Below are 25,709 nucleotides of genomic sequence, written 5' to 3'. Positions count from 1 at the left end.
TCCACATCATCCAAGACCATACCAAGATGAACATGTTTGGTGTTGACCATCAGAGTTGACTCTGCCTACATTGACCAATATAAAGGTGACAAGTAGCAACCATGAAACAAAAACAAGATCATACCCAATTTGGCATTTTGCAAATCAACTCAATTTTGAGCACCACCACCACCATTATGCTTCAACTATTATATGAAGTCACTCCACCAAAATTCATTGAAAAATTTGAAAGTTGATCTCTTGCGGCCATTAACACAAACACCTTATGTGCTTTGATCTACCAACTCCACACACTCCAATATCCAGAGGTTTTAGACCTACACCCTCCCCTCTCTGGTCAATATTAGCTCCCTCTTGCACCCAGCAAACAAATTCATGCCTTGGTACTCTCAGTACCTCAGTGATTGGACCATGCCAAGCCATGTCGTGGCATGACATGCCACTCACCATGCTCACCCTCTCTCCCCCTCACCTCCAACCAACCAAACCATGTCACATAGCCTCCCCTTGCTCTGCTGGACCTGCTAGACACGACCATCGACGAAGGAGACGCCAGCACTGGTCAGCACGACGCACGCCCAGACGCGCCCACGACGCCCAGACCGCGCTAGGACGTGTCACTGGACACGATAGGGCACCGGCTTCTCCCGTTAACTCCGCGTTTGCCTCGACCCCTCCTGTCTCCTACGCACTCACCACGGTACCACCTACCTCCCAGACACCACCATTGGACCGCGGGAGCCCTGTGGACGACGCCATCGTCGCCGACCATCCGCCACCGTACCGCCAGTACGTGACGTCGCCCCACCGCCTCAGTCCATTCCTGTCCTCGCCGTGACGCGCGCTAGCACCGCCTCGACGTAGCCAACACTGCTGCGCCCTCGCCCGTGATGCTAGCCCATCGTAGCCATGTCGACGTCGACGACCTGCTCCGCGCCCCGCAGCACCTCGCGCCCCTATAAAAGGAGGACTCCCGCGCCTCCAATCTCCACACTATCTCACTCCCCTCCTTCTTATAGCTCGCCAAGACCCCTTCCCCTCCTCGATTGAGCCCTCAGTCGCCGGAATTTCACCGGAGTAGCCCACCAGTACCCCGCAAGCTTGCCGACGAATTCGTCCACCCCTGCCGCTCCCTCGACCACCGTTCGCCTCGCCGTCGTCGACCATTTCGAACGCCATCGACGCCCAGCCTCGCCGGACCCCAGGATCGCCGCCGACCCCCTACCTCCGCCGTGCCAGTGCTCACCTCTCATCGACGATGACGACGACGCGCGATCGTCGGATCGTCATCTAATCTAGCAGCCCACGTTAAAAGGTACCGATTCGGTGGTTAAGACTCGCTGACAGGCATGCCCCACCTGTCAGGCGGCCTGGGGCGCGCTGAAGCGTTGCTGGGCCAGCCCATTCTATTTCTCTCTATTCGGCCCATCTTATTTCCCGCGCGAGCCCACACTTTTGAAATTGGAATTTTCAAATTGAATCAAAAAACCTTGCAGATACATTTTCAAAATTTAATAACTCCCAATCGGCTAAACCAAATTTGACAAGACTTATATATTTAGAAAGCTCATGAAAGGCTCCATCCAACCACACTGGATTCAAATCCAAATCTATTGTAGATTTTGAATAGTAAAAATAACAAGTCAGAGAGTAATACCCTAATTGTTTATGTAAAATCTTAATTCTGAATAATGAATTTTGAATTCAAATAAATTTATAAAATCAACCATAATGAATTTTTAGGTGATTCAAATTCTCATAATTCACATTTCAAATACTCTAATTGTTTATGTAAAAACATAGCCTAGTTGTTTGCATGATCATGGGCTAGAATCAAAAATTGGCTATGTAGTCAATACTAGCCCATTTAAATCATCTTCAAAATTAGGGTTTCAAATCTATGAGGTGTAGCACCTCATTTAAATCATCTTCCCAAGTGTTATGAAGTAATGTGATGACCCTTGTTGCATGGTCTCATATTTGCTCACTTGAGGATTTTAAATCAAATAGGATTTAAATTGCATGAGATTTAGAACCTCATTTAAATCTTGTTTCTCAAATAATAAGTGTGAAGTGTTGACCTTGGTCAAAATGTGACCATAAATTGTTACATTGTGACCATATATTTAAATCTTATTTCACCGGAAGGTTCCAGAAGTCCGAAGGGGAGACGAAGATGGGCCAGGGGGCCCCCAGACCATACCTGGGCGCGGGCCACCGCTTGGCCGCGCCACCAGGTGGTGTGGGCCCCTTGGGACCCCTCTGATGCCGCCCTTTCGCCTATATATTCCTCGCGATGCGAAAACCCTACAACAATCGATCATATTCCAAAAAGACTCCAGGGGCGCCGCCGCCATCGTGAAACTCCAATTCGGGGGACATAATTTCTGTTCCGGCACACCGCCGGGACGGGGAAGTGCCCCCGGAAGCCATCTCCATCGACGCCACCGCCTCCATCATGCTCCGTGAGTAGTTCCCCCATGGACTACAGGTTCTAGCAGTAGCTAGTTGGTACTCTCTCTCTCTCTCCCATGTACTTCAATACAATGATCTCATGAGCTGCCTTACATGATTGAGATCCATCTGATGTAATCGGTGTTGTGTTTGTTGGGATCCGATGAATTGTTACATTATGATTAGTCTATCTATAAAGTTTGTGAAGTTATTGTTGCTGCAATCTTGTTGTGTTTAATGCTTGTCACTAGTGCACGAGTGGCATGATCTTAGATTTAAGCTCTATAATTATTGCTTAGATTGTATCTACAAGTTGTTTGCACATGTCTATATCCGGAACCTGAGGCCCCAGAGTGACAGCAACTGGGATAACTGGAGGGGAAGGCTTAGGTATGAGGATCACATGTTTTCACCAAGTGTTAATGCTTTGCTCCGGTGCTCTATTAAAAGGGGTACCTTAATTACCACTAGATTCCCTTGAGGCCCGGCTGCCACCGGCTGGTAGGACAAAAGATGTTGTGCAAGTTTCTCATTGCGAGCACGTATGACTATGTATGGAAAACATGCCTACATGATTAATAAATTGATGTTCTATCTTAATGCTATTTCAATCCTATCAATTGCTCAACTGTAATTTGTTCACCCAACACTTGTCACTTGTTATTGGAGAGTTACCACTAGTGTAGATAGCTGGGAACCCCGGTCCATCTCTCATTATCATATACTCGTTCCTATATGACATTGGAAGTAGTATCAACTATTTTCTGGTGCCATTGCCTCTGTGTTACTATTACTGCTGATGTGTTACTGTTACTATTGCTCTCATATTACTGTTGCTTTCACATCACCCCTGTTACTAGTGCTTTTCCAGGTGCGGCTGAATTGACAACTCAGTTGTTAAGGCTTATAAGTATTCTTTACCTCCCCTTGTGTCGAATCAATAAATTTGGGTTTTACTTCCCTCGAAGACTGTTGCGATCCGCTATACTTGTGGGTTATCAAGACTATTTTCTGGCGCCGTTGCCGGGGAGGCATACCTCTACTCATAAGTTCACCTGGGGAGTACACTCTACCTCTCTCTCTCTGTTTTTATTTTATTTTATTTTGTTTTGCTTAGTTTACTTTTGTCTAGTTTATTTGTGCTTTGTTTATTTCTGTTTAGTATTATTTTGCTTTGTTTGCTTTGTCTAGTTTGTTTTGTCTTGTTTTATTTTTCCTATGTACCCAAAAATCCATAAAAATTTGAAAAACCGAAAAATTAAAAACTGTTGTTATGGAAGAACCCATAACCATGTTGGAGATTATAGAATTATATAAGAATTATAGAAAATCAAGAAAGGGTGAAGTCATGAGTGTTGTGTTAAAAAATTGAATATAATTGCTAAAATCTTGCTTAAACGACATGATATAAACTGTTGCTCTGAGCAGGATTCTAAACATCTTAAATTCCAGTGTTGCTTTAGTGAAGAAGTTTTAATTATGAACTATAATTGGAATAACTATATTCATTTTGGGTTCGATGAGGTAGAACAATTTGTCTTATTTATGGGAGCCTCTGAGATAGAATCCTTCATGTCTAAAAATTACGAAACTTGTGTTGCTTGTAAGGACCTTAAAGATTATGTCTCTTCTATCCTTAATTTTTGCATAGAAAGTTACAACAATAATCCTTATATTATTGATTATAAAGAGAGACTCATTAATGCACAAGAATGCACTCACAATTTGCAGGAACCCATGGAAGAAGAGATTGATGAACCTGAAAGCTCATTGGATGAAAAAGAGGAGGAGATTGATGAACCTGAAAGCTCATTGGATGAAAAAGAGGAGGAGAGTGATGAACAAAAGGAGGAAGAATGGATTAGCTACTCATGCCAACCTTCTAATGAGAGTAACTCTTTATCTCTTACACTATTTGATTGTCCTCCATGCTTACCAAAGGACGATGAATGTTATGTTCTTGTGGATTCTCTTGAAATATTACCAATGAGTAAAACTTGTGAGAATAATTATACTACTGTTATATTTGATAATCCATGCTATTTTGATAAATCTTATGATAATGCTTTGTTTGTGCGTGATATCGAAATGCATGGTACTAAAGAGTTTTGCTTGGGAAATGTTTATGATAAAGCTCTAGATGATGGTCCTATGTTACTTGATAATATTAATTGTACTACTAATGAAAATGGGATTGGAGAAGTCTTGACTTTATCTAGGAGTCCCATATCTCTTGAGATTGATCAATCATCTGTTATATTATTGATAAAAGTGGGTTTGAAAGTTTTAATCCTATTATTTTTGAGCTTGATAAAAATTATGTGTTTGTAGATCATGAAAAACATGCTTTATGTGATAGTTATATTGTTGAGTTTGTTCATGAAGCTACTGAAAATTATTATTAGAGAGGAAAATATGGTTGTAGAAATTTGCATGGTACTAAAACACCTCTCTGCATGCTGAAACTTTTGAAGTTACTCTTGTTTTATCTTCCAATGCTTGTCACTTTGATCTTCATGAATTTATTTGTGTACAAGATTCCTATGCATAGGAAGTGGGTTAGACATAAATGTGTTTTGAATTTTCTTCTTGATGCTCTCTTTTGCTTCAACTCTTATTTCTTGCGAGGGCATCATTAAAATTACTGAGCCTATCTTAATGGCTATAAAGAAAGAACTTCTTGGGAGATAACCCATGTTTTTATTTTGCTACTGTTTTGTTGTGTCTTGGAAGTTGTTACTACTGTAGCAACCTCTCCTTATCTTTATTTTATTGCATTGTTGTGCCAAGTAAGTCTCTAATAGAAGGTTGATACTAGATTTGGATTTGTGCGCAGAAACAGATTTTTAGCTGTCACGAATTTGAGTAGGTCTCTCTGTAGGAAACGCAAAAAATTCTGCCAATTTTCATGCGTGTTCCTCAGATATGTACGCAACTTTCATTAGTTTTGAGTTTTGTGATTTGAGCAAAGGAAGTACCTCTAAAAAATTCGTCTTTACTGGCTGTTCTGTTTTGACAGATTCTGTCTCTGTTTTTTTGAATTGTCTCTTGTGGACTTTAAGTGAGGCTTTCTAGACGTGGAGAGCTGTAGCTAATGTTTTATTGAGTTCTTGCAATGTGTCACTACAGGACTAAAGTGGATTAAAGTTTTTTGAGTACTAACCCCTCTAATGAAGTTTATGAGAAGTTTGGTGTGGCAGAAGATTTCAAGGGTCAAGAGAGGAGGATGATATATGATAAAGAAGAGTGAAAAGTCTAAGCTTGGGGATGCTCCCGTGGTTCATCCCTGCATATTTCAAGAAGACTCAAGCCTCTAAGCTGGGGGATGCCCAAGGTATTCCCTTATTCATCAACAACTTATCAGGTCACCTCTAGTGAAACTATATTTTTATTCCGTCATATCTTATGTGCTTTACTTGGAGCGTCTGTATGTTTTTATTTTTGTTTATGTTTGAATAAATTTGGATCCTAGCATTCCTTGTGTGGGAGAGAGACACGCTACGCTTTTTCATATGAACACTCGTGTTCTTCGTTTTTCATATTCATGGCAAAAGTTAAAAGCTACTGCATTTATTGCTATTTGGTTGGAAACAGAAAATGCTTCATATTGTCTTGAATAATTTGACACTTGGCAATTGTTTTGAGCTCTCAAGTAGATCATGTTTAAGCTCTTGCATCATGTAGTTTAAACCTATTAGTGGAGAACTACCGTAGATCTTGTTGAAAATTGGTTTGCATGATTGGTCTCTCTAAGGTCTAGATATTTTCTGGTAAAAGTGTTTGAGCAACAAGAAAGACAGTGTAGAGTCTTATAATGCTTGCAATATGTTCTTATGTAAGTTTTGTTGTACCGGTTCATACTTGTGTTTGCTTCAAAAAACCTTGCTAGCCAAAGCCTTGTACTGAGAGGGAATGCTTCTCGTGCATCCAAAACCTTGAGCCAATACCTATGCCATTTGTGTCCACCATAACTACCTACTATGTGGTATTTTTCTGCCATTCCAAGTAAATACTTCATGTGCTACCTTTAAACAATTCAAAAGTTATTATCTCTTATTTGTGTCAATGTTTTATAGCTCATGAGGAAGTATGTGGTGTTTTATCTTTCAATCTTGTTGGGCAGACCTTCACCAATGGACTAGTGGCTTCATCCGCTTATCCAATAATTTTGCAAAAAGAGCTGGCAACGGGGTTCCCAGCCCCAATTAATTAACTTTCATTAATAATTCTCTTCACATGTTTTGCCCTGATTCATCAGTAAGCAACTTAATTTTTCAAATAGACACTCATTCATGGTATGTGAAATGTTGGAAGGCACCCGAGGATTCGGTTAGCCATGGCTTGTGAAAGCAAAAGGTTGGGAGGAGTGTCATCCATAAATAAAACTAAAGTACATGTGTAAACAAAAGAGAAGAGGGATGATCTACCTTGCTGGTAGAGATAACGTCCTTCATGGGAGCCGCTCTTTGAAAGTCTGTTTGATGAGGGGGTTAGAGTGCCCACTACCATTGATTGACAACAATAAACACCTCTCAAAACTTTACTTTTATGCTCTCTATATGATTTCAAAGCTTGGAAAGCTCTAGCACATGATTTAATCCCTGCTCCCCTCTGCGAAGGGCCTTTCTTTTACTTTATGTTGCGTCAGTTTACCTACTTCCTTCTATCTTAGAAGCAAACACTTGTGTCAACTATGCATTGATTCTTACATACACGCTTACTGCACTTATTATTTTACTTTGTGTTGACAATTATCCATGAGATATGCATGTTGAAAGTTGAAAGCAATTGCTGAAACTTAAATCTTCCTTTGTGTTGCTTCAAAACCTCTTATTAAGAATTTATTGCTTTATGAGTTAACTCTTATGCAAGACTTTTTGATGCTTGTCTTGAAAGTACTATTCATGAAAAGTTTTGCTATATGTTATCTATTTTTTAGCAAACTATAGATCATTGCCTTGAGTCACTTCATTCATCTCATATGCTTTACAATAGTATGATCAAGATTATGTTAGTAGCATGTCACTTCAGAAATTATTATTTTTATCGTTTACCTACTCGAGGGCGAGTAGGAACTAAGCTTGGGGATGCTTGATACGTCTCCAACGTATCTATAATTTATGATGTTCCATGCTAGTTTTATGACAATACCTACATGTTTTGCTCACACTTTATAATGATTTTATGCATTTTCCGGGACTAACCTATTAACAAGATGCCGAGGTGCCAGTTCCTGTTTTCGGCTGTTTTTGGTTCCAGAAAAGCTGTTCGGGCAATATTCTCGGAATTCGACGAAACAAAAGCCAAACATCTTATTTCACCGGAAGGTTCCAGAAGTCCGAAGGGGAGACGAAGATGGGCCAGGGGGCCCCCAGACCATACATGGGCGCGGGCCACCCCTTGGTCGCGCCACCAGGTGGTGTGGGCCCCTCGGGACCCCTCTGACGCTGCCCTTTCGCCTATATATTCCTCGCGACGCGAAAACCCTACAACAATCGATCATATTCCAGAAAGACTCCAGGGGCGCCGCCGCCATCGCGAAACTCCAATTCGGGGGACATAATCTCTGTTCCGGCACGCCGCCGGGACGGGGAAGTGCCCCCGGAAGCCATCTCCATCGACGCCACCGCCTCCATCATACTCCGTGAGTAGTTTCCCCATGGACTACGGGTTCTAGCAGTAGCTAGTTGGTACTCTCTCTCCCATGTACTTCAATACAATGATCTCATGAGCTGCCTTACATGATTGAGATCCATCTGATGTAATCGGTGTTGTGTTTGTTGGGATCTGATGAATTGTTGCATTATGATTAGTCTATCTATAAAGTTTGTGAAGTTATTGTTGTTGCAATCTTGTTGTGTTTAATGTTTGTCACTAGTGCACAAGTGGCATGATCTTAGATTTAAGCGCTATAATTATTGCTTAGATTGTATCTACAAGTTGTTTGCACATGTCTATGTCCGGAACCCGAGGCCCCAGAGTGACAGCAACTGGGATAACTGGAGGGGAAGGCTTTGTATGAGGATCACATGTTTTCACCAAGTGTTAATGCTTTGCTCCGGTGCTCTATTAAAAGGAGTAGCTTAATTACCAGTAGATTCCCTTGAGGCCCGGCTGCCACCGGCTGGTAGAACAAAAGATGTTATGCAAGTTTCTCATTGCGAGCACGTATGACTATATATGTAAAACATGCCTACATGATTAATAAATTGATGTTCTATCTTAATGCTATTTCAATCCTATCAATTGCCCAACTGTAATTTGTTCACCCAACACTTGTCACTTGTTATTGGAGAGTTACCACTAGTGTAGATAGCTGGAACCCCGGTCCATCTATCATCATCATATACTCGTTCCTATACGACATTGGAAGTAGTATCAACTATTTTCTGGTGCCATTGCTTCTGTGTTACTGTTACTGCTGCTGTATTACTGTTACTATTGCTCTCATATTATTGCTGCTTTCACATCACCCCTGTTACTAGTGCTTTTCCAGGTGCAGCTGAATTGACAACTCAGTTGTTAAGGCTTATAAGTATTCTTTACCTCCCCTTGTGTCGAATCAATAAATTTGGGTTTTACTTCCCTCGAAGACTGTTGCTATCCCCTATACTTGTGGGTTATCACTACTCTAGATGGGAACTTGTGAAAACCAATAACTTTGAAAACCTTGGAATGATGAGTCATTCTATTGAAAGATTTTGAAGGTGAATATGACTTGTGAATGACTTGGTGAATTCTACAAAACTGATGGTTGGGTTCGGATGCGATACCATTCCAATTTACAAGTACCCCCACAATACCTGATTATGGGTAAGGCTTTAGCTAGAAATTTATGTGTCTTAGTATGGGTTCCCTCTGAACAAGCGTCATAGCGGTTATGTCGAGGCTTCCTCCCTTAAAAGTGAAATGACGTGAAATGAGGTGAATGTACGACCCAAGCCCTGTGCAGTTCCCGGGATAACAGTTGGCTATCACCGGCAGGCCAAGCTCATGGGGAGAGGTGCCTATACCAGGGTGTGTAAGTGAAAGGTTAACGGTTGATGATCCGCATACTGAGTTATGATTATTCAGGGTTATCCTTGACGGATGTAATCAAATGTTGTGGCACAAGTGTGCAACCTCTGCAGAGTGTAAACCTATTCGAATAGCCGCATCCGCGGTCATGGAAAGTTGGAAAGGCCATACTGTTCCGTCATCAGAACTTTCCAAAATATGAAGGGTGACTTGTGACTTGAATTGAAAGATGACTTTGACTTTGAATCACAACAGAGTTGTGGGAATGACACTAATGTTCCCACTTGAGTTATGTTAGGCAAATGAAGAGTCTTTGTTTATTTAATGTTTACGAAATAAAACTGGCTTTATGCAAATGAACCTAGAGCTAGAACCACCTTACCATAGTTGATAATGCTTACACTAGTATTAGTTTGCGAGTACTTTAAAGTACTCATGGCTGTGTCCCTGGCTATTCAAATACCCAGACTATGAAGATGAGCCCCAGTACCAGGATGAAGGACAACAGGACGTCTACGACAACTAGGACCACTCCTGACGTCAACAGTTGCCTGTGGAGCAGACGGACCACAACCGCTACTTCGCTTCCGCTATGTGTTTTGTAATTGATCAATAGATCAACTATTATTGTAATGAGACTGGATCATGTGATCCCCTTTGTTGTAAGACTATTATGATGTTGTAATGAATGATGTTCTGTGATATCAATCTATTATGTCTCGCAAAAACAATATTCCTGGGATTGCGATGAATGGCATAATAGGCATCTGGACTTAAAAATCCTGGTGTTGACAAGTTGGTATCAGAGCCATTGTTTGACCTTAGGAGACCCTAGTTAGAATGGACGTCTGAAAAACTTAGTTTTAAAACCAATAAAGTGAATATTTATGAAAACTTATTCTCCCTCTTACCTTTGAGATCTTTTCTCAAAAAGAGAAAACCATGCTCTTTTTTTCTTATACTACTACATAAAATTTTGACACACTACTCACTTCTCTAACTTACTCATCCTAATTCTTCACAGATGGAGTACACCTGCAAGTCCTATCAGCTTGGCCACGGAGGAAACCTAATGTTCGAGAAGGATTTGAAACAACTAGTTGAATACTTGGGACGCCCGTATCCCGAGTTCTTCGGAATACCCCTCAATAATCAGTTGGGAAGACAACCTCGGTGGGAAGTTACTACAGATCTGAGAGGAAGCCTTGGAGCCCCGATTTGGGAAACATTCTGGTTTTCTGTAACGCGGAACACGTGGAAGGATGGAATAGCTAGAGCCATGCAAGAAGCAATTGCCCGTCTATGTGGACAGAATGTGAACAAGCTCAAGAACACTCGCTTCATTTACTACCCAAGACATGACCCCATGGGAAGGACAATAACCATGCCACCGCACCCGGAGATGAACCACTATGTGGCATATTTGGATTTCATAATGTACAAGACCCGCACGGAATTGGACAACGCTCGCGCCTTTCGGCAAGCACATTACCCATGAAGATGAAGAAACCACTATTCCGGAGGAAGAGTAGTTTCACTAAAGCACTTGAGTAGGTGTGAGTTTGTATCAGGATCCCCTTGTATCGTAGAACGAATGAATGGTTCTTCAAACCAACGGTGTGTTAGCTTTGTAATGTGTGATGCTTGGTATGAATGAAAAAAGTGTTGTTGGTTGTTACCCCCTAAACACTACTCAAGTTTTGAACTTTTTGAACTTTAAACCAAACAAAGCTTAGAAATTTCCCTCTTATCTTATCATCTATCTCAATGTTCAGATGGCCCCACCAACCCGCAGCACCAACCAAGATGCAATGATGCAGATGTTGTATATGATGATGGCAGATTGAGAAGCTGAGAGAGCCGAACGACAAGCCAATATTGCCGCACTGCAGCAGATAGCTCAGAACAATCAAGGCCATGGAAACCACGATCTCCCTGGATCGAAGCTGAAGAATTTTCAGAACACCAACCCACCCATGTTCAGCAAGACCGAAGAGCCACTTGACGCAGATGATTGACGCAGATGATTGGCTCCAGACAATGGAAAACAACCTGCAAATGAGATTTAGGCTGACTTTTAATGAATAAATGGGCCAACTACTTATAAATAATAGGAAGTTTCTTCATGGGCTAGGGGGCGGCGGCCCACTTTGGCCTCCACTAAGGTCCGCCTCTGCTTGCCAAGCTTTCAGACAATTTTTCAATGTCTAGTGCATATAATCAATGACACCTAGCATACCCGGCCAACCTCGGCGTTCATTCTCCGCCATTAATCTAATGGTATCTTCATCATTGGGAGCTCGAGGATACGTCGGACCATACAAACAGATCATAACCTTGCAAAAGCTACGAACGGATTTCATGGTCGTATGTTCACCTATTGGAAGATACTAATCGGCGCAGTTTGCTATAATGCGTATGCAAGGATGCGCATCACAGCACATATCTTTTGATGGGCACTAAATCCTATCAGCCTGACCGCATTTCTCTTGCGCTTTAAATGACGCGTATTGCTCTCGCATGCATCAACGATCTTGTAGAATAGATCGGCACATTCGGTACCGGCGGCGAAAGAGATGATGCGAGTATGTGGGTACGTCGACGAAATAATCCCTCATGAGCATATTTTGCCAACGAGCGTGGTTCCGAGGGCAGCACATCTGCCCCATGGTAAACCCCTTCCGCTTCTTCGGCTTCACGTCCATGATCTCCTTCACCGCAAGGACTATGGCCGTTTGCTCGATATCGTTATCGAGCAAGTCCTCCGAATCGGAGTCGTCAGAGGAGGAAGAATCCTCCATCAAGAACAACTCGCATGGGTCTATCTACAAAGCGACCACAACGAACAAAATTAGAATTCCACGCCGGCGATGAATCCGCGGCTATTGGCCAAAATGGAACAGCGGTGAGGGTTGACATACCTTGGTGGCGGCGAGGCATCCGCGGCAGCGACGAATCCACAACCAATTTGTGCGAATTCGTAGATGACGTGGGTGCAACGACGGGGGGGGGGGAACAGACGTGGTGGTGCGGTGGGAGTGTTTCTGCCGTTGAGATTTGAAGGGGAGGGCTTGCGTAGGCCAGGATCTGCGTCGGCGTGCGGCGGCGGAGGCGCGTTGTGGGGAAGAGCTGAAACTTCCTTCACGCCAACGCGGAGGAGGGGATGGAGTTCGCGCTCGGGCATTCTCGTTAAATATGGGTAGTTGGGGTTTCCGTGGCGTGGAACTGGATGGCTCGGATTTTTTTTTTGCAAACCCACAAAAGGGTGGTTAATGAAGAATGCAGGTTTCGGATCTTGATTGCAATACAAAGAGAAGAATTGACGACTCTCCTTACTGTCGGATAATATCACAAATGGGTGTGCTTACAAAACTAGTTCACTTAATCTTTAGGTTACAATGGGTGAGGTAAAAATTAATTCGTTGTGAACCAACCTCACGAAAATAAACAATGAAGAAAAAAGATAGAACTAAGGTAAATATAACACTATTTTCGTATTTGCACCCTCGCAGGACACCAATCAAGGACCATCTTCTAGGTTACTCGGAGAAGACGACGATGATCCATTTTAATGCTTTAGAGCATCTCTAGTGGTTTCTCTAAATGAGGTCCTCTATATATTCATATAGATGACTACCTATAAAGATTTTTTTTTTAGATGATCTTAGTTTTTTAGTGAAACGTCTATATCTAGGACATCTAAATTCTCTCTCATATAGTTTAGTCATATTTCAAACGGCTATATTCCCAGGTCCATGTATACCACCCCTCCCAACTCTCATCCAACACTCCTCGCTTTGCCTTCTCTCATCTCTCTCTTGAATTCCTCTGTCCAACACAGAAAAATGATGAATGGAGAATTTTCTTCGTTGGGTATGCTCGTGAATTCGTCGCGTCTTCATCTGATGACGACGAACTCATTCTTGCAGCATTTGGAGAGCGTGAGGTCACCGCCGCCCCCGCCTAGCCCCCGCCCCGCCACCCTCCCTCGATTTCGGCAGCCGCCGTACCTCGAATTCGACCGCCGCCTAGAGCACCCGCTCAATCTCAGTATTTCCACGGGAAAAAAATTCGTACCTGGCCGACGAGTGGAGCAACGGCGACCTCGCGGGAGACGCTATCGCCTCCTTTTCTGGTCTCCAGATGCGCGCGGGAAGAAGAGCACTGGGCAGCAATTTGGCTTCGATGGTCGTGGCTTGGTCCTCTATATTTGGAGGATGGAGCGAGGATATTGAAGCTCTTCTAAATTTAGAGGAAGTGATAGAGAGGCCACTGGTAGCGTTTTTTTGGCCTCACGACCATCTAAACGTGTTTGGATGGCCCTTTAGAGGAACTACTAGGATGCTCTTATAAATAGATACTTCAGATAAAGGATTACACTAAGGACACCATAAGTACTACCACAACAACATGTCCCCCCGTTAGGATTTGCAATATTATGTACCCCGGTGAATGAAGCCACAACGCATCATATTGTTTACTGCATATTAAATATCAGTCTGTTGACAAACATTATGCAGCCTGCTTAATTATCACAATTAGCAATGACAAGCTACGACAAGCTACGACAAGTACACTACATTATCTAGCTATGGTAGCCAGGATAGGTACCATCCACCAGATCCTCCCTAGGCTCATTTACTGAATGGATCGCCGCGCCGGGCGGCCCCCAGCGGCTACCCTCCTCTCCCTCCCTTGGACGCCTCCATCCCGCCGCCGCCGCCGCCGCCTGAGGCGCCGCCGGGCAAAGCCCTGGAGGCGTGGCGGCGGCGGACTTCCTCGACCGCGACAGGCGTGGGGGTGCAGGTTCACGTCGCCGGCGGCGGCGATCCGCATCGACCTAGTCGACGGTGGTGCCATGGAGCGGCGACGACCAGATCCCCCCGAGGATCTCCATCGTTTGGCGGGCAACGGCGGTGGTTCCGGCCAGATCTGGGCCCTTACGGGCTCGGGAGGGCTGCGGTCATCCTGCTGCGTTGACAACGATGCCGGTTTCGTGCAGGTTTCTGGGCTTGTTCCGAGGCACAAGGACGCTATGGGCGACTGCCCTCGGAATGGTGGTGGCGGCCTCCTCCTTCGCCGGAGGTGGTCGGCTGGTTGCTGGGGTGGTGGATTACGAGATCCGTCTACTCCGGCGATTGAGATCTAGTCGATCACGAGCTAGCGGTGAAGGGGCCACCGGTGAAAACCGTGCCTTGACACCGCTCTTGGCGGATGATGGCGGCGGCTATTGGCGGCGTTCCCTTGCGAAGGCATCATCTTTGCTGGCATCTCTGCTTGCTCTTTCCGAGTTGGGGACTAGCGGTTGTCGGCGAAACGATTGGCGGGCAATGGCAGCGTTAAGCGTCGCTTCCTTCTTGAAGGCATCGTTGTCGCAGTCGACGGCTACTCACTCGTGCTGCTCTGGGGGAAACCCTAGATCCAGGTCTCCCGGATCGGATGATGACGATGCTTCCTGCGTCGTTCTACCTATTGGGGCATCATTTTTGGAGCAGCGGCTGGATGGAGGTGGATCTTGGTGGAGTGGTGTTCATCTACCATGTTGACGTTCATGATTCTTGGTGGCGTGGAGCTGCAGGGTATCGAAGAAGGGCGCGGACTGCTGGACGCGTGCAGGATGGTGGACATGTCTGGTGTCATGGTGACATCGACGGCAGGTCTGACAAGGTCAATACGGTGTCCCTCTTGAAGATGGGTGCCAGGAAGACGGCGGTAGTGATTTCTGTTTGTGTGTTGGCGTGCGCTAAGAGTCTGCTTGACTGAATGTGCTTCTCACCGGCATTTGGTTGTTTGGATGATGTGAGTTGGTGTTTTGTCACCTCCTTCATCCATCTGTAGGTTTAGCGAGGTGACTTCGAGTTTGATCTTTTGTATTACTTTTGTAAGATATTGTGAATAATCTAATAAAAAGCCATGTGCATCTCTTGGATGCAGAAGCTAGGGTGATTTTTCCCCATTTCGAAAAAAAAATCAGCTCTCAATCAGTTTTAGACAAGGTTCTGCAGTTCTACATTTACTACAAGCTTCCTTTTGATACGCTCGTGTATTACCACTCACACACACCTCAGCCAGGACACCAAATCCTGATCATCTGTTACTGAAGAAAAATAGGTCACACCGACCTCTGCTGGACTTGGAACCTAACAAATTGGGGAAAGAACAGGAGAGCCCCACCAAAACGAATTCCCCAAAACGAATCCCTCGGAGAATGCCATTCGCTCTGACATGGCTGCCATCTACGAATTTACGATTCACAGCTAAACAGCACAAACCAGTAACCAAATCTGCTAGAGTAAGCAGATAATAATCTGCCTAACTACTACCTCCATTTTGAAGAATAAGGCATCCTCGTTTTTCATACCTTTTGTTTGATCAAGAATTCCTTCAAATATATAAAAATTATTTGTACAAAATTAGCATCATTAGGAAGTACTTTTCAATACGAATCCGACGATACTAAGTACATATATAATATAATCAAGATTTTGTTACTTATTTTTTATGGTCAAAGTTTGTCTTAGAATACGTATACGGCTTATTCCTTGAAACGGCGGTAGTAGATGACAAGCGGCGCACGGTGAGCATATGAAAAAATAAATCAGATCCACTGGATGCACGGCGGCTTACAGATATTGCAGGGAGTAAAACAGAAATGAATCAGCCTACCCATCTCGCCACCGGTAAGAGCATCTCCAGTCGCGTCCTTCAAAGCATCCCCAAACCGATTTGGGGCGCGCCGGACAAAAACACTGTTCCAGCCGCGTTCCCAAAAGCCGAATTTTGTCCGGCGCGATCCGATACAATGTCCGGCGCCCCGAGCCCGTCCCCGTCCCACAGGGGACGCACCGGGCACGCCGGACACAACGAAAAGCGAGGCAAAGCGGCGCGGACCCGATGCGTCAGCGGCTCGGAAGGCTAAAACCCCGTCGCCTACCTTTGGTCAAGCGACGTTAATGGCGTCCCTGGTTTCCCAGCCGACGCAGGGACGCATCTCGTCGTGCATGGCCGCGTGGCCGTCCGCGCCGGCGTTATTGCGTGCAACCACCCGTCGCCGCCGTTGTACATTAAGACGCCCTGCGGTTCATCCCAATCTCACCCCGCTCCCAAACCTTCTCGTCGCCGCCGCCTCCCCCCTCCTAGATCTTCTCCTCGCTGCTCCAAACAATGTCGACCTCGTCCTCCCGCAAGATCGCCACGGCGAGCGGCTTCGGCTGTGGCAGCCTAACCGTGGCGGAGGCGTGGGTGTTGTACCACACCCGATATCCAATTCCGCCGGACATGCGGCTGCCAAGCAGCGGGGCTGGAAGATGACCGTGAAGGGCATTGGCGTCCCGCCGCCGACGAAGCCGGGCACGGACCAATGGAGGGACGGCAACAAGGCCCGGTGATGACCCACAAGTACAGGGGGTGTATCGTAGTATTTTCAATAAGTAAGAGTGTCGAACCCAACGAGGAGCACAAGGTGTTGACAAGCAGTTTCGATGAAGGATTCACTGTAAATGCTCACAGACAAGTATTCAGGGGGTTTTGATGTAGCAGTTGAATAAAGTACGAGTAAGTAAAGTGCGAGAGAAATAATTGCAGCGAGTGGCCCAATCCTTTTTAGCACAAAGGACAAGCCGGTTTGTTTACTTATAATGACCAAACGTTCTTGAGGACACACGGGAATTTAGTCTAGTGCTTTCGCTTCATATAGCTAATTAATCTTCATTGTTTTGATAAGTGTTGTGTGGGTGAACCTATGCTAATGCACCGCCCTTCCTAGGACTAATACATACTTGTGATTATACCCCTTTCAATCATCTGCAACTACAAGAAAGTAATTAAGATAAATCTAACCACAGCCTTAAACTCTGAGATCCTGCTATCCCTCCTGCATCGATATACCAACGGGGGTTCAGGTTTCTATCACTAGGCCCATAAAGGTGAAGTATCATGTAGTCGACGTTCACATGACACCACTAGAAGAATAACACCACAACTTAAATATCATAACATTGAATATTACTCAACCATAATTCACTACTAACATTTAGACTTCACCCATGTCCTCAAGACCTAAACGAACTACTCACGAGACATCATATGGAACACGATCAGAGGTGATATAATGATGAATAACAATCTGAACATAAACCTTGGTTCAATGGTTTCACTCAATAGCATCAATAACAAGTAGAAATTAATACCGGGAGAGTTTCCCCTATCAAACAATCAAGATCCAACCCAAATTGTTACAGCGGTGACGATGTGCAGCGGTGGAGACGGCGGTGATGATGATGAAGATGATGGTGATGATGATGGAGATGATTGATACGTCTCCGACGTATCGATAATTTCTTATGTTCCATGCCACATTATTGATGATATCTACATGTTTTATGCACACTTTATGTCATTATTATGCATTTTCTGGAACTAACCTATTGACGAGATGCCGAAGGGCCAGTTCCTGTTTTCTGCTGTTTTTGGTTTCAGAAATCGTAGTAAGGAAATATTCTCGGAATCGGACGAAATCAACACCCAGCATCCTATTTTTCCACGAAGCTTCCAGAACACCCGAGTGTCGCCAGAGGGGAGCCCTGGTGGGCCCAGGAGGTAGGCTGGCGCGGCCCAGGCCCTGGCCGCGCCGCCTTACCCTCTCACCGCCTCGTCGCCCCTCCGACTCCGCCTCTTCGCCTATATAAAGGTCCCTGACCTAAAACATCGATATGAAAAAGCCACGGTACGAGAAACCTTCCAGAGCCGCCGCCATCGCGAAGCCAAGATCTGGGGGACAGGACTCTCTGTTCCGGCACGCCGCCGGGACGGGGAAGTGCCCCCGGAAGGCTCCTCCATCGACACCACCGCCATCTTCCTCAACGCTGCTGTCTCCCATGAGGAGGGAGTAGTTCTCCATCGAGGCTCGGGGCTGTACCGGTAGCTATGTGGTTAATCTCTCTCCCTATGTACTTCAATACAATAATCTCATGAGCTGCCTTACATGATTGAGATTCATATGATGATGCTTGTAATCTAGATGTCATTATGCTAGTCAAGTGGATTTTACTTATGTGATCTCCGGAGACTCCTTGTCCCACGTGTGTAAAGGTGACAGTGTGTGCACCGTGTGGGTCTCTTAGGCTATATTTCACAGAATACTTATTCACTGTTATGAATGGCATAGTGAAGTGCTTATTTATATCTCTTTATGATTGCAATGTGTTTTGTATCACAATTTATCTGTGTGCTACTCTAGTGATGTTATTAAAGTAGTTTATTCCTCCTGCACGGTGTAATGGTGACAGTGTGTGCATCGTGTTAGTACTTGGCGTAGGCTATGATTGTGATCTCTTGTAGATTATGAAGTTAACTATTGCTATGATAGTATTGATGTGATCTATGCCTCCTTTCGTAGTGTGAAGGTGACAATGTGCATGCTATGTTAGTACTTGGTCTGGTTATGTTGATCTGTCATGCACTCTAAGGTTATTTAAATATGAACATTGAATATTGTGGAGCTTGTTAACTACGGCATTGAGGGTTCGTGTAATCCTACACAGTTAGTGGTGTTCATCATCCAACAAGAGGGTGTAGAGTCTAGCATCTATCTATTTATTCTGTTATGTGATCAATGTTGAGAGTGTCCACTAGTGAAAGTATGATCCCTAGGCCTTGTTCCTAAATACTGCTATCGCTGCTTGTTTATTGTTTTACTGCATCTCTATTGTCCGCAATATTACCACCATCAACTACACGCCAGCAAGCACTTTTCTGGTGCCGTTGCTACTGCTCATACTTATTCATACCACCTGTATTTCACTATCTCTTCGCCGAACTAGTGCACCAATTAGGTGTGTTGGGGACACAAGATACTTCTTGCTTTGTGGTTGCAGGGTTGCATGAGAAGGATATCTTTGACCTCTTCCTCCCTGAGATCGATAAACCTTGGGTGATCCACTTAAGGGAAACTTGCTGCTGTTCTACAAACCTCTGCTCTTGGAGGCCCAACACTGTCTACAAGAATAGAAGCTCCCGTAGACATCAAGCACTTTTCTGGCGCCGTTGCCGGGGAGGAAAGGTAAAAGGCACTCATACTTCGGTTCCAGGTAACAGTACTTTTCTAGCGCCATTGTGTTTGTGCTCGAAGATATTTCCTTTAGATCCTGAAATTGCGTCTTTTTGTTTCTTGTTTACACTAGTTAGGCATAATGGAAAACAACAAAAATATGAGAGATCTTTATGAACTTTATCTTGAATTAGGACATGATGTGTTTGAAGAGAGAATTAAAAAACCCATGGAACTTTATATGCATGCTAATGGGAATGTTATTAATATGAATGCTTTGAACACTATTGTTGCTAATGCTATGGAAAATTCTAAGCTTGGGGAAGCTGGTTTTGATGAGCATGATCTTTTTAGTCCCCCAAGCATTGAGGAGGAAATTTACTTTGATGATACTTTGCCTCCTATTTATGATGATTATAATGATAGTAGTCTTTTGGTACCACCTGTTATGGAGGATAAATTTGGTTATGATTACGATATACCTCCTATATTTGATGATAGCTACTCTGTTGAATTTGCTCCCACTACATCTAATAAAATTGACTATGCTTATGTGGAGAGTAATAATTTTATGCATGAGACTCATGATAAGAATGCTTTATGTGATAGTTATATCGTTGAGTTTGCTCATGTTGCTACTGAAAGTTATTATGAGAGAGGAAAATATGGTTGTAGAAATTTTCATGTTACTAAAACACCTCTCTATGTGCTGAAATTTTTGAAGCTACACTTGTTCTATCTTCCTATGCTTGTTACTTTGCTCTTCATGAACTTGTTTATTTAAAAGATTCCTTTTCATAGGAAGCATGTTAGGCTTAATTTTTTTTTGAATTTGCCTCTTGATGCTCTCTTTTGTTTCAAATACTATTTCTTGCGAGTGCATCATTAAAACTGCTGAGCCCATCTTGATGGCTATAAAGAAAGAACTTCTTGGGAGATAACCCATGTGTTTATTTTGCTACAGTAATTTTGTTTTATATTTGTGTCTTGGAAGTTGTTACTACTGTAGCAACCTCTCCTTATCTTAGTTTTGTGTTTTGTTGTGCCAAGTAAAGTCGTTGATAGTAAGGTTGATACTAGATTTGGATTACTGCGCAGAAACAGATTTCTTTGCTGTAACGAATCTGGGCAAAATTCTCTGTAGGTAACTCAGAAAATTATGCCCATTTACGTGAGTGATCCTCAGATATGTACGCAACTTTCATTCAATTTAAGCATTTTCATTTGAGCAAGTCTGGTGCCTCAATAAAATTCGTCTTTATGGACTGTTCTGTTTTGACAGATTCTGCCTTTTATTTCGCATTGCCTCTTTTGCTATGTGGGATGGATTTCTTTGTTCCATTAACTTCCAGTAGCTTTGGGCAATGTCCAGAAGTGTTAAGAATGATTGTGTCACCTCTAAACATGTGAATTTTGATTATGCACTAACCCTCTAATGAGTTGTTTCGAGTTTGGTGTGAAGGAAGTTTTCAAGGGTCAAGAGAGGAGGATGATACAATATGATCAAGAAGAGTGAAAGCTCTAAGCTCGGGGATGCCCCGGTGGTTCACCCCTGAATATTTCAAGAAGACTCAAGCATCTAAGCTTGGGGATGCCCAAGGCATCCCCTTCTTCATCGACAACATTATCAGGTTCCTCTCTTGAAACTATATTTTTATTCCGTCACATCTTATGTGCTTTGCTTGGAGCGTCGGTTTGTTTTTGTTTTTGTTTTGTTTGAATAAAATGGATCCTAGCATTCTTTGTGTGGGAGAGAGACACGCTCCGCTGTTGCATATGGACAAATATGTCCTTAGGCTTTACTCATAGTATTCATGGCGAAGTTTCTTCTTCGTTAAATTGTTATATGGTTGGAATTGGAAAATGCTACATGTAGTAATTGCTATAATGTCTTGGATAATGTGATACTTGGCAATTGTTGTGCTCATGTTTAAGCTCTTGCATCATATGCTTTGCACTTATTAATGAAGAAATACATAGAGCATGCTAAAATTTGGTTTGCATATTTGGTCTCTCTAAGGTCTAGATAATTTCTAGTATTGAGTTTGAACAACAAGGAAGACGGTGTAGAGTCTTATAATGTTTACAATATGTCTTTTATGTGAGTTTTGCTGCACCGGTTCATCCTTGTGTTTGTTCCAAATAGCCTTGCTAGCCTAAACCTTGTATCGAGAGGGATTACTTCTCATGCATCCAAAATCCTTGAGCCAACTACTATGCCATTTGTGTCCACCATACCTACCTACTACATGGTATTTCTCCGCTATTCCAAAGTAAATTGCTTGAGTGCTACCTTTAAACAATTCAAAATTTATCACCTCTGATTTGTGTCAATGTTTTATAGCTCATGAGGAAGTATGTGGTGTTTATCTTTCAATCTTGTTGGGCAACTTTCACCAATGGACTATTGGCTTCATCCGCTTATCCAATAATTTTCCAAAAAGAGCTGGCAATGGGATTCCCAGTCCCAAATTAATTAAAATAAATAGACACTCCTCCATGGTATGTGATTGTTGGACGGCACCCGAAGGATTCGGTTAGCCATGGCTTGAGAAAGCAAAGGTGGGGAGGAGTGTCATCTAAATAAAACTAAAATAAAAAGGCACTCCTTCATGGTATGAGACTGTTGGCAGGCACCCGAGGATTCGGTTAGCCATGGTTTGTGAAAGAAAGGTTGGAAGGAGTGCCACCCAAAAATAAAAATAAAATGGGAGCCGCTCTTTGAAGGTTTGTCTGGCAAGGGGGTTAGAGTGCCCACTACCATTCGTTGACAACAACAAACACCTCTCAAAACTTTACTTTTATGCTCTCTTAATGTTTTCAAAATAAAAGCTCTAGCACAAATATAGCAATCGATGCTTTCCTCTTTGAAGGACCATTCTTTTACTTTTATGTTGAGTCAGTTCACCTATCTCTCTCCATCTCAAGAAGCAAACACTTGTGTGAACTGTGCATTGATTCCTACATACTTGCATATTGCATTTGTTATATTACTCTATGTTGACAATTATCCATGAGATATACATGTTACAAGTTGAAAGCAACCGCTGAAACTTAATCTTCCTTTGTGTTGCTTCAATACCTTTACTTTGAATTATTGCTTTATGAGTTAACTTTTATGCAAGACTTATTGATGCTTGTCTTGAAGTACTATTCATGAAAAGTCTTTGCTATATGATTCACTTGTTTACTCATGTCATTTACATTGTTTTGATCGCTGCATTCATTACATATGCTTACAATAGTATGATCAAGGTTATGATGGCATGTCACTCCAGAAATTCTCTTTGTTATCGTTTACCTGCTCGGGACGAGCAGAAACTAAGCTTGGGGATGCTGATACATCTCCGACGTATCGATAATTTATTTTGTTCCATGCCACATTATTGATGATATCTACATGTTTTATGCACACTTTATGTCATTATTATGCATTTTCTGGAACTAACCTATTGACGAGATGCCGAAGGGCCAGTTCCTGTTTTCTGCTGTTTTTGGTTTCAGAAATCCTAGTAAGGAAATATTCTCGGAATCGGACGAAATCAACGCCCAGCATCCTATTTTTCCACGAAGCTTCCAGAACACCCGAGTGTCGCCAGAGGGGAGCCCTGGTGGGCCCAGGAGGTAGGCCGGCGCGGCCCAGGCCCTGGCCGCGCCGCCTTACCCTCTCACCGCCTCGTCGCCCCTCCGACTCCGCCTCTTCGCCTATATAAAGGTCCCTGACCTAAAACATCGATACGAAAAAGCCACGGTACGAGAAACCTTCCAGAGCCGCCGCCATCGCGAAGCCAAGATCTGGGGGACAGGACTCTCTGTTCCGGCACACCGCCGGGACGGGGAAGTGCCCCCGGAAGGTTCCTCCATCGACACCACTGCCATCTTCATCAACGCTGTTGTCTCCCATGAGGAGGGAGTAGTTCTCCATCGAGGCTCGGGGCTGTACCGGTAGCTATGTGGTTAATCTCTCTCCCTATGTACTTCAATACAATAATCTCATGAGCTACCTTACATGATTGAGATTCATATGATGATGCTTGTAATCTAGATGTCATTATGCTAGTCAAGTGGATTTTACTTATGTGATCTCCGGAAACTCCTTGTCCCACGTGTGTAAAGGTGACAGTGTGTGCACCGTGTGGATCTCTTAGGCTATATTTCACATAATACTTATTCACTGTTATGAATGGCATAGTGAAGTGCTTATTTATATCTCTTTATGATTGCAATGTGTTTTGTATCACAATTTATCTGTGTGCTACTCTAGTGATGTTATTAAAGTAGTTTATTCCTCCTGCACGGTGTAATGGTGACAGTGTGTGCATCGTGTTAGTACTTGGCGTAGGCTATGATTGTGATCTCTTGTAGATTATGAAGTTAACTATTGCTATGATAGTATTGATGTGATCTATGCCTCCTTTCGTAGTGTGAAGGTGACAGTGTGCATGCTATGTTAGTACTTGGTCTGGTTATGTTGATCTGTCATGCACTCTAAGGTTATTTAAATATGAACATTGAATATTGTGGAGCTTGTTAACTCTGGCATTGAGGGTTCATGTAATCCTACACAGTTAGTGGAGTTCATCATCCAACAAGAGGGTGTAGAGTCTAGCATCTATCTATTTATTCTGTTATGTTATCAATGTTGAGAGTGTCCACTAGTGAAAGTATGATCCCTAGGCCTTGTTCCTAAATACTGCTATCGCTGCTTGTTTACTGTTTTACTGCATCTCTACTGTCCGCAATATTACCACCATCAACTACACGCCAGCAAGCACTTTTCTGGTGCCGTTGCTACTGCTCATACTTATTCATACCACCTGTATTTCACTATCTCTTCGCCGAACTAGTGCACCTATTAGGTGTGTTGGGGACACAAGAGACTTCTTGCTTTGTGGTTGCAGGGTTGCATGAGAGGGATATCTTTGACCTCTTCCTCCCTGAGATCGATAAACCTTGGGTGATCCACTTAAGGGAAACTTGCTACTGTTCTACAAACCTCTGCTCTTGGAGGCCCAACACTGTCTACAAGAATAGAAGCTCCCGTAGACATCAATGATGTCCAGCTCGATGGCGGTGACGATGCGTCGATTTCCCCCTCCGGGAGGGAATTTCCCTGGCAGATTTCAGCCTGCTGGAGAGCTCTTTTCTCTCTGGTGTTTTTCCGCCCCGCAGAGGCGGCTGTGAATCTTCGCGACTATCCCCCGGGGCTTAGGTTTTCGGGACGAAGAAGTACGCGAAGGAGAGGAGGCCAGAGGGGGCTGTGGGCCCCCTCCTTGCATGGCGGCGCGGCCAGGACAGGGCCCGCGCCGACCTATGAGGGGGGCCCATGGCGGCCCTCCTCGGCTCCTCCTTCTGGCTCTCTTCATCTTCTGGAAAAATAGGATTTTTCATATAATTTCCGTCAATTGTTGATCTTCCGAAATATTGCATTCTGACGGCGCTTTTTCCAGCAGAATCCTGACTCCGGTGCGCGATCCTCCAATAATCATGAAACATGCAAAATAGATGAAATAACATAAGTATCATCTCGAAATATGAAATATATCAATGAATAACATCAAATTATGATATAAAATAGTGATGCAAAATGGACGTATCAACTCCCCCCAAGCTTAGACTTCGCTTGTCCCCAAGCGAAACTGAACTCGGTAAACAGAACCACATGTTTATGGAGTGAAGAGTCGATCAATAGAATACGGACAAGAAGCATCATATCAATTCACACAAGACATTCTAGTAAACAACTTCCTCATATAATTCAACTTGAAACAAGTAGAAGGTAATCACAAAATAAAAGTGCATAAGAAATCATAATTGGTGATGGCAAACTTTGTTCTTGGTCAGAGAACAATTAACATATTATGTTAAAGCTTATATGGCACAACTTGCATACTCAATCATAATAATCTCCTCATAATCATTGATAACCTTCAAAGCTATATTCATTCAGATAAAACTTGTACTAGACAAGGAAGAGTAAAAGACATGATGAAGTAAATCACAATATAAATGGTTTGATCACAACAACTAAAATGCTTGCTTAAGATGGAGGGAAATAGGTTTACTGACTCAACATAAAGTAAAAGACAGGCCCTTCGCAGAGGGAAGCAGGGATTAATTCATGTGCTAGAGCTTTTTCAGTTTTGAAATCATAAAGAGAATAAAAGTAACATTTTGAGAGGTGTTTGTT

General features: G+C 43.5%; 1 long non-coding RNA gene across 1 annotated transcript in view; it reads right to left on the bottom strand.

The window, feature by feature from the left end:
• LOC139836028 (uncharacterized) overlaps positions 1 to 25,709 on the bottom strand; it is a 218,210-nt gene that overhangs the window by 140,614 nt on the left and 51,887 nt on the right. The window lies entirely within an intron of this gene.

This window comes from Lolium perenne, chromosome 1, assembly GCF_019359855.2.
Source record: "Lolium perenne isolate Kyuss_39 chromosome 1, Kyuss_2.0, whole genome shotgun sequence".
Lineage (NCBI taxonomy): Eukaryota > Viridiplantae > Streptophyta > Magnoliopsida > Poales > Poaceae > Lolium > Lolium perenne.
This window is presented reverse-complemented; position numbering and strand designations above follow the sequence as displayed.